Below are 10,204 nucleotides of genomic sequence, written 5' to 3' on the forward strand. Positions count from 1 at the left end.
AGAAATTTAGTATTGAATATCCCCTCTGTTTTATCTTCCTTGAATTAATTATTTGAACTCAAAGATTCTAACCATAATTTTCCAGTATGATGAATAGACATCGAAAAAGTTGGTGTTTTCCTTAGGAAAGTTGGTAGTATATTTTTAAAATTGCATGTAAACTAACTAGTGTTAAATGTCAAAATTACGATCGCAATTTCTGATTGTCTACTGTATTTTACCCAAATTACATGAATTTACATCATATATTTAATAGGCAAGCATGTTTCTTGAAAACCTTTTTTCTCAACTTATGTGCATCGCAGGAAAAATCTACGCATACTGTTAGAAATATATTTGCTTGCTTGTAGATGTACAGAATCCCTTTATAAATTATAATAAGCTCAAAAATAAGCATAAAAATAAATATACAATTTAAAAAATAACATGAGACTTATGGGTTGCCATGCTGGTGATGAAATAACATAATAAATAAACAGAAAATCAAAACAAATTAAAAACATTCCAATCACATGTTTTATTTACAGTGTGGGGTAAAAATAGACAAGTTTGCACATGTTGCAAATAGACAAGTTGCATTTTTTTATGAGTTCTTGACCTCGGGGCGACCTCTAGTTTATTTTAATACCTTGCAATTAATTGATGAATTGCAAGACAGCAGTGAATTTGCGAAGTGTGTTCGGGGGATCCGCGTCGTTTGTACTTTGGTATATTATTACAACTGGCAAAAATGCATAAAACTTGTCTTTTAACATGACAGGAGAATTAAGTCAATATTAGCACACTTTAAATGTTATAGTGAAACACGTCATAATTAAAACCAGCTTTTCCTGTTACAATAAGTTTTCATAGTCAATATTTGAACGGTTACTATAGTAATGTATTCTATAGTAACAAATTTTATATTCTGAGATCACACCTCATTGTCGACATTGATCAAACTACTTTACACTAAAGATTAACACATTTCAGCTCTGGTTCTCCATTCTAATGAGTGCCAGATCATCGTGGACTGTTGAATAAGAAGAAGAAGTTGTACATCTCCGTAACAAACCACTGAATGTTAAATGGACTGGATAACTCCCGGAGCCGTCGTACAGTTGGCATAGTTTGAGTTACATCACTTCCAAGCCTTCAGATACAACTGTAATATGGCCTGATTGATTTGTTCGTGTGATATTTCAATTTGGCAATATTAGGTACTGATGATTCTTTCAACAAACTAAAATTAAGTAAAATAAATAATCTATTGTGAAATGTTAAAATTACGATCACAATTTCTGATTATCATACTGTATTTTACCCAAATTATTAATTAATTAATTATTATCTAATTATTCTAAAATTAATTCTTGAAAACCTTTTTTCTGAACTTGTGTGCATCGCAGGGAAAATCTACGCATACTGTTAGTAATTATAAGCATTGAAAAATTGAAAAATGAGGTTATTTTAATTGAAACACAATTAATTATTTATTAAAATTGTCAGACTTAGTATTGGTATCCAATAGTCAATATTGGTAAATACTCGTATTCAACATTAGCTTGAGAGCTGATTGTATTTTTAAGTCAACTAGCGCATAGACTATTATTCAATCTTCAAAACAATTTTAACCAGGTTTCAGCTTTCCTGGCTAATGTTGACTACGAGTATTTACCAATACTAAGTCCTGTGCACTACTTTCCGCAAGAACTTTGGACAGCCCTCATTTTGTAACGGATGAACCTTTTGAGACGCGGTTTCCAGCATGAACTCCCCTTGGCCAGCCCTTTAAAATGATGTGCATATCAACCAATTCTTACATTAAAGATTATGTACCTACTCCTCATGGGTCATCCCCTGGTGAAAGTCAAAAAATGGTAATGCTTGCAAAAAGTAGTTTTCATACATATAAGTTGATGTGAAAGATTTGAATTTTCTAACGGATTTAGTTAAAAAGATATTAAGTCGTTTCCAGACTTTTTTGTCACCCTGTATAAGATCACAATCAGCTATTAAAAGAGAACAAGGATAATATTCCCCTTTAAATTACAAAACTTTGCAATTTATTTACAAACATTTTAGAGTTTAAAAAACTAATTGTTTAGTATATTATGCTTAAACGTTGTTATGAAGTTAATAGTTCAGGAGGAATTCCAAAAAATCTTATAGGTTAGGTCTTAGTTATTGTATTGACGCCTTTGCTTTAGATGTACTTGATGTACAACGAACATCAATTCTTGATCTTTATCTATATTTTTAAAAGATTTTTTAATTTTTGTGTGCAGCAAATCGACCCCTAAATATTTATTTTTATAGTCATATTGGGTATCATTTTAAAGCTCTTTCCTTTAGATGTACCTTTTGCAGGTTTGGATGATATCCCGTGAAAGCCCTTTTTCCTATGGGCTTTTAAAATTCATAGTTTGTGCTAAGTTCTGTTGTCAATCATATCTGAACTTTTTCAAGTTTACAAAACAGATGGCCATGATATAGTTTAGTTTATGATGAAATCAGTGAATTCAAGTAAAATTTTGTAATGCTATTTGTGTAAAATGTAAAGAAGAAAATTACTTACCCGTACCCCGTACGTTAGATTTTGTGTTTTCATTGTATGTTTCATTGGTGTTTCTGATTTTTCCAAGATTCTGAAGATATCGCGCACGCAATGAAAATAATAGGGCTCGCAATGCAAAAAATAGGGATATGATGAGACATAATAGTTTTCACCCTTATATCAACTATATCAAATATATCACTGATTTTGAAGTCACAAAGTGACGCTGGTTGCTAGTATGAAATAAAGATTTTTTTTTATTTGATTTGCTTGTTTGTGAACATGTTGATCAAATTTGAAAAATACATTAATTTCATACTATAACATTTCAGGTTCATTGTTTTCCCTGTAGCAGCAAACCTAAGTACTAGATGAACGAATGATATTTAAATAGGAAATAAATAATGACGTTTAAAAAAAGATTTTTGCGAAAATTCAATCAAGCAAATTGAAATTCTCTTAGTCTGCAGGTTTGCTGTGGCAGGATATTTTTCATAATAGTTTGCTTATTACTAATTATTTTACTGTACAAGAATCGTCTTTGCTTAAGAAGAACTTTAAGCAAAAGTCACTGGTCTCGTTAAATTAAAATATATTTCCCACTTACCCTCCGAGACTATTGTAAATATTCAAAGGAAGAGTTTTGCCCTTCCTTAAGGACTTAACAACTTTTAATTGGGTGCTTTACCTAAAATCTTATAAGAAAGTTTTCGATTCTGGTTGTTTGTGGTTTCTTTGTTATAGCTTGTGGGAATAATTTTAAACATGATCAAACTACCTCTTTTCAGTAAGAAAGACTTGTGGGTTTTTTTTAATAACATCAAAGTATTTATAGTTGCAATGTAGAGAAATAGTCATAATTTCCTGTGGTTGATTGGATATAACAATCTTTAGTTAAATTGTATAAACCAATTGTCCGCGCAGATTAAAAACTGGGGGAGGAGCTATTTACTAAACCCTGATACCCTGGAACCTCAATAACAAGCAGCTCATGGGAATTATCAAGTAAGACTTGTTATGGGTTATCAAAGTCGCTTCTTATAGAGGTAACATAAACATATTATTAGGGGTAACATGAAATCAAGGTAATTAGACAATAACTATCATCAAGGGTGACTTATAATTGAAGGTCTTGTTTTGTAGTTCCACTTAACTAGAATAATAATTGCACAATTGATTAGTTAAACCTCGAGGATAAGAAGAATAGCTCTTACCAGCTATTTTTGTTTAGATTAAATATTTCAAAATCATAAAGATTCACAAAGTTAAAATGGTATATTATTTGCATTTTAAAAGTTCTGGTGTCTACTAAGTATGAACACAGACCTTTTTGAAAGTTAACTGTCAGAATACTATTAGGTTTTTTTTTCATATTTAGAATTTATAGTTATTGTAATAATCACAATAAATTTGCAACTTCTTAATTAATGCACCTATAATTATTTGGGACAATAATATTCATAATAAATTATATTTCAAAAAGTGACTTAAACCTTAGTGTAAAAGTACATTAATTAGCTCTGGGCAGTCATAAATATTCAAACGCAGATTTGCACCTTTCTGGCGACTTAATTGGCACCTTTAACGGCAGCGTGATAAGTCTTTTTAGTTTTCTCGTTCACTAATCAAAACTCTCCTTTGAGGGAGCTTTTAAAAGACTTTCAAAGCGATAATTTCTTAGGTAATTAGAATCAAATGTAGTGGCCCAAACTAATTTAAACTTAAATCTAGTACCTAAATTGTGATTAAATGTAATAAAACTTAATTTATACAACTTATTTTTTAACTGTTACCTGGCATGTGAAATAGTTACTATATCCTTAATGTTTTGTGTATTATTGAAAAATGCTTTTTAGTACTGTAATTATTGCTGAACATAATACTAAATTTATATTTGGTAATCATACCTCAGATGGTAGTTTTTATTAAATTATTCTCACACAAAGAGGAGTAATAAAGCATCATAAATGTGTCCATCAAGGTATTAGAACTTTTTCAACCTTTTTATAAGTTAACAGTCCAATCCAAGATCATCCCTAATAGCGACCTATTACACGATTTCCTACATTAGTAACAGTAAAGATATTTGTTAACCTATAAAGACCACTTTGAACTTTGCTATCAGAAAGTTGGATATTTAAAATAAAATTAAAGCAATAGAAATTAAAGTAGAGGTCTGCTTTGCTTTGAGATATACAAACTACAACAAATTGCCAATTTAATAAATATTCCTTTTCTATTATCTTCCCTGTAGATCCTATCATTAATTAGAAAGGAGTTTTGAAAGTTGTTGATTGCTACTGTATTTGAACTTTTATGAGTTAATTTGATAGGAAAAAGGATTATTTCTCTAATTTGCATGATGCCTTGTTCAATTAAGTTATCCAAAATTAGTTTGCAAAGCTATCCATGAGTCCATTGTAAACTGACTAAGCTAAATTACTGGGTTCAGTTTTGCTCCAAAACAAGTAATCCTTCTTAAGTGGTTACTTAAGTACTGTGTGTACACCAATAAGTCCTGGCCTCGTAAAGGAGAGAAAATGTCCAGGTAGCCCCATCCAGGCCTAATCAGCTGTTGTCAAAACATAGCTACATTTTTTTTTTTTTTGTTCTAGGACGCTAGGCACTAGCCTGGGATTGTTTTCACATTACTTCAGGCTAGACCTAGGGGTTGCGGCATTATCACATAGATAAAATCCATTGGTGACTTTGGCGGGGATCGAACCCGGGACATCAGGGACTGAAGTCCCGCGCTCTAACCACTACGCCAGCTCGCTCCCCAAAGTTACAACATAGCTACATATACTGTGAAGCCGAGGGGCACGCTACATGTGCTCCTGCGAGCTCCGAACCCAAATATGTCCCACCATATCCGAATTCTTGAGTGACCCTTGTAGTCCCCGGGTGGACCTGAACTGCGCCAAAAATCCAGGCCTTGTCTAGGACACGGTGCAACTGCGCAGGTGATTAAGAAATTAGTAATCGGATTACTTTTGGGCCTCGAGGTGTCGGTTATGCACGGTTGAACGGTTGTTCGCCCCTTGTGCCGTAAATGGGCTTTTCGTCACTCTTGGTCAGTCTGGGTTGAACATGAAAAGGGATTGTGTGATACAACATTTATACAGGGTGGCTGAAAAGTAACTTGCACCCCTCACCTTAACTTTTCAACCATTTGAGATATTTGAAATCTGTTTGCAGCAACCGTCATTTTCAAAACTGACCCTAATATTTGTAGCCCTTCATATCCAAACAAGTTGCCACAAACCGATTTCAAATATCTCAAATAGTTAAAAAGTTAAAGGGGGTGCAAGTTAATTTTCAGCCACCCTCATGGTTATTTGGATTTGAAACGTTTTAGGGCGCCATTTTGTTATTAGTGGGCTGATTTTGGTTTTCTTTATGTCAATTTTTATGTTTCCCCAAGACCTGTAAAATGATACCAAACTCGACTATACTTGTTATTTGAAATTTTTGAGCTACCCCCTACCCCCACTACCCCTATGGGCACAATTTTTAAAATTGACCATAATTATTGTAGCCCCTCAATCTAAGAAGGTTGCCGCAAACAGATTTCAAATATCTCAAATGGTTGAAAAGTTAAGGGGGGGTGCAAGTTACTTTTCAGCCACCCTGTATAATTGATATTTAATTTTATATATATTTTTAAAATTGTTAAAGGAGTGTAATTTTTTGCCTAAGTTTTGCCAATGCGAACACGATTGTTAATCTGGATCAATAAATGACACCCTGAATAAAGTGCGAGTGTATACGGTTGGGAATGAAAATATTACACCTACTAGCCGGTTTTAAGCACTGAAATCTTACTTATTATGTATTCTGTGTTTTAAGTCACCTCTAAGAACGGCAGTTTCATGTTGTATGGTAAGGACCGCAAAGATTTTACTTAACACATTCTTAAAAATTGCCTATATTATAACAAATCTCTATCCCTATATTCTATATTCTTATTTTGATACGAGTAAGGTTTGCGCAGACAACAAAAAAAAAAAACTGCTATGCCCAAAAAGTACTTCATAAAATGCCATAAAGGTGTGCACGGGTGTGTTATATATGTGTCCGTTAGCGTGATAACTCGAGCAAAAATGATCCGACTTTGATGAAATTTGGTACAAATGTGTAAACCTATGTTTATCTTAACGAGCTCGCAAACCAGCATAATCGGAACATGGGAACGGGGGTTAAATGGGGGTAAAAATGGATTTTTTCAATTTTTGACCCTAAAACACAAAATGTTATAATTTCTTTCCAAACCATTTTGTAGAGCTTAAAAAAAGAAATAATTTTGTATATTGAAGCGTTGTTGAATGCCTAACGATTATGGAGATAATTAAAAAAATTTTAAATTTAAAATGCCCATGTTATTTTTATGGAGAATAAATAAATAAATCTAAAAATTTGAAGGGAATGTTTTAGTAGAAATCCAACTAGGTAAATGGAAATACGCTTAGTCTGCAGGTTTGCTGCGGCGGGGGTATTTTGCATTCATGACAACAGCTACTGTAATTTGAACTGAGAGCAACAAAAAGCTGTAATATACAATGAGAACTGTCAAAGTAGGATTTTTTACAGTTATGTTTATGTTTTAATGTAATAATTGGCGACAAGCATTCAACATAGATACTTCGATACTTGGAGTGTGTTTGAAAATGATGCAATGGAATACCACACAACATTAGACTGTTTAGACAATACAAATTATTTAAAATATATCAAATAGACAGAGCACACTGCGTGTACTGCAGAGCTTTTAAACGGAAATATGAGCCTGCTGGAATGTTTTGTTTCGGTGGAAAAGTTTCTTTACCTGTATTAGAAATGCCGATACAGCACAGCTATGAAAGAACTATACTTGGAGAAGCTGAAGAGTCATGGCATTTTCAGTTTCAAGATTTTATATTGTAGTGTTTTGTAGTCGGAGATTAAACAAATGGATTTAATATAGTTTTTAATTTTAATTTAATCGCTGTAGAATTTTTAATCGTAACATGATTTTTTTTTTTACATTGCAAGTTGCATTGAATAATGATAATATCTTATTTTTTTGGTGATCGTTTGCAAAGCCAATATGGATGATTATTGTGATACTCTGTTTATTTCTTATTCTGTAGGTATATTATTTATGGTAAAACCATTGCAGGCGAAGCCGGGGATGCAAGCTAGTAATTTATAAGTTAAACAAACAAAAGTTATAGTTGGGTTGTTGAATAAAACTGAAGGCTTTTATGCTATTTTAGTTTTATGCAGATATTTTACCTAAGTTTCAAATCAATCAATTCATATAATTTATTGCCGTAAAAAATTTACAAAACATTTGTATGGCATTGTCATACTTTACAATAAATTGCTATTTACATAACTGGACACCTTTAAGTGATAAATTTGTCAACATCATATACCTACAAACTTAATTCTATCAGTGGAGATTTCAAATGCACTTTGATTTTTTTATCATCTAAACATTTATGCATTATGTGGCAGCAAATTAAAGATTTTCTTACTGAATTCAAAAGTAGATTTATTGGTAGTCTGATAATTACATTGGTGAATTCTGATAAAATGGCTCTTTCTGGTAAAATATGAATGCACTGAATTGTTAGCAGGAATATTATTAAAATTTTCTTTAATGTACAACAAAGAATCCAGTAAATATAATGAAGGTACACACCAAGTTTTCTAAACAAAGGTTTTTAATGAGTTTTTCTTTTTACTTAACATATGATTCTTAAAGGTTTCTTCTGCAAAATCAGTAACTTTTTAACGGTGCTGTCATATCCCGACACTACAATTACATACAATAGGTGACTATGAATGTGAGCAAAGTATATTGACAGCAGAACATCAAAATCAACAATCAACCTGCGAGACGTCTAATCATAAAAATACCTTTATACAATTTTTTGCACACACTGACAACATGATTCATGAAGCAAAGAATAAGTGTGCAATCAGTATTGCACTAACCCACGACATTACAGCATGCCTCAATTGACTGTAATGAAGATAAGATTAAATGTCGGTAGATTTCAAGTAAAAATATAAATATAAAACAGCTATTATAGATCTAAACATGAGGTAAATTAATTTTCCAAATGGTTAACAAAGGGTGGCGCAAAAAGGATGGTCGGATTCAAACTGCGTAGTATTAGTAATTAGGGGAGGTTTGGGTCCACTTCCGGCCGTCTGCAAAGTCGACCATGGTACCCAATTTGCAGCAATATATGGTGCAGTGGACGGTCGAACACTGCATTTTAGCTGTGGAACAGTTTTTTTTTTCTTCAGAAACAGTGAATCTTTTTTTTCTTCGTAACGGCTGTTTCGACAACATTTTGGCGTAGCCCATATGGGACTGGTTCCTGATCGCAGATCATATCACGTTGGGTGACTGCATTTCGGACAACAGGGTCCGTCGTGGTAAATCTACTGGACGGCAGTTACTCCACAAAACATGGAGACCGTATGAGCGTCAGTACTTCAAAGTCCGCTATGTTCTATTTATTAATTTTTTAATTTGTTTATGGTTTTATCAACATAGCCTACTTTGCAAATTTGTAACTTATAAGGTTATATTTTGTAATAGGGAGTTTAAAACCGACCATCCTTTTTGCCCCACCCTGTATAACCGCACGTATATTGAACCAATATTATCAACTAGGCAATTTCCATAATTAACACTTAGGGGCTAACTTCTTAGCCACTTATAGTCGTGAGTGAGAAGTTATGCTGAAGTTCTGATCAGATACAGACATTTGTATTGCAAATTAACTCTCACAACAGTTTTTTCAATGACACCAGAAACTGGGGGTATCCTGCGAGTAAGTATTGCAAATTAACTCTCACAACAGTTTTTTCAATGACACCAGAAACTGGGGGTATCCTGCGAGTAAGATGACTACTGAAAACTAATAATTAGTTTTCAGTAGTATATTAACCACCATATTGTCTAACCATATGGTTAGATATTTTTTCAAAGATCCTTCAACCCTTTAAAGTGCAGTTTAACATTTGTATATGCCTACTCTTATTGTGTGTATTTTAATTTGAAAATAGATTAAGGTGAAGTGTAAAAAGAATCAGATGATTAATTGTTACTGACCAAGACCAGCTGGTCCTATGATCCCCAACCAACAAAATATTACCATTATGAAAAACTATTTTTGTTGGAACAACCTAAAACAACCCGTGTGAAACTGTACTTAAAAGGCTCTACAACCTCAAGCTTCTAACTACCACACTAGGGGCATTTCAAAATTTGACAGTGGTACCTTTGACTTTTAATACAACTTCAGTATCCAATAGTCAATGGTAGTGTATATGGTATTAGAAGCGCTCCAGAGTAAAGGCATTCGACTGATTGATTGATTAGTAGCGTTTGAAAAGAAAGAGGTTGGCACCTTTGGCGGCAAGGAGTGAGCTGGTACAGTACAAGGGTGAACTAACTGTACCGATATCAAAGTAGTGGCAGGTTTGGCAGGTACCAGGTACCAGATTTGGACTGCACACAGCATCACTGCCTTTGCCCCCCTGTGTTATCGACGCTATTGATTGACTGAGCATCTACCCACGTATAACCTGGTTTATAAACCTATAGATCTTTAGTTCAGATTAATGTCCTAACGGTACGTCCAGAGTGGGCGCCGATTCAGATTC

The sequence above is a fragment of the Macrosteles quadrilineatus genome, unplaced genomic scaffold (genome assembly GCF_028750875.1).
Source record: "Macrosteles quadrilineatus isolate MER2022 unplaced genomic scaffold, UCM_ALF_1.0 Scaffold_3__2_contigs__length_128488019, whole genome shotgun sequence".
Taxonomy (NCBI): Eukaryota; Metazoa; Arthropoda; class Insecta; order Hemiptera; family Cicadellidae; genus Macrosteles; species Macrosteles quadrilineatus.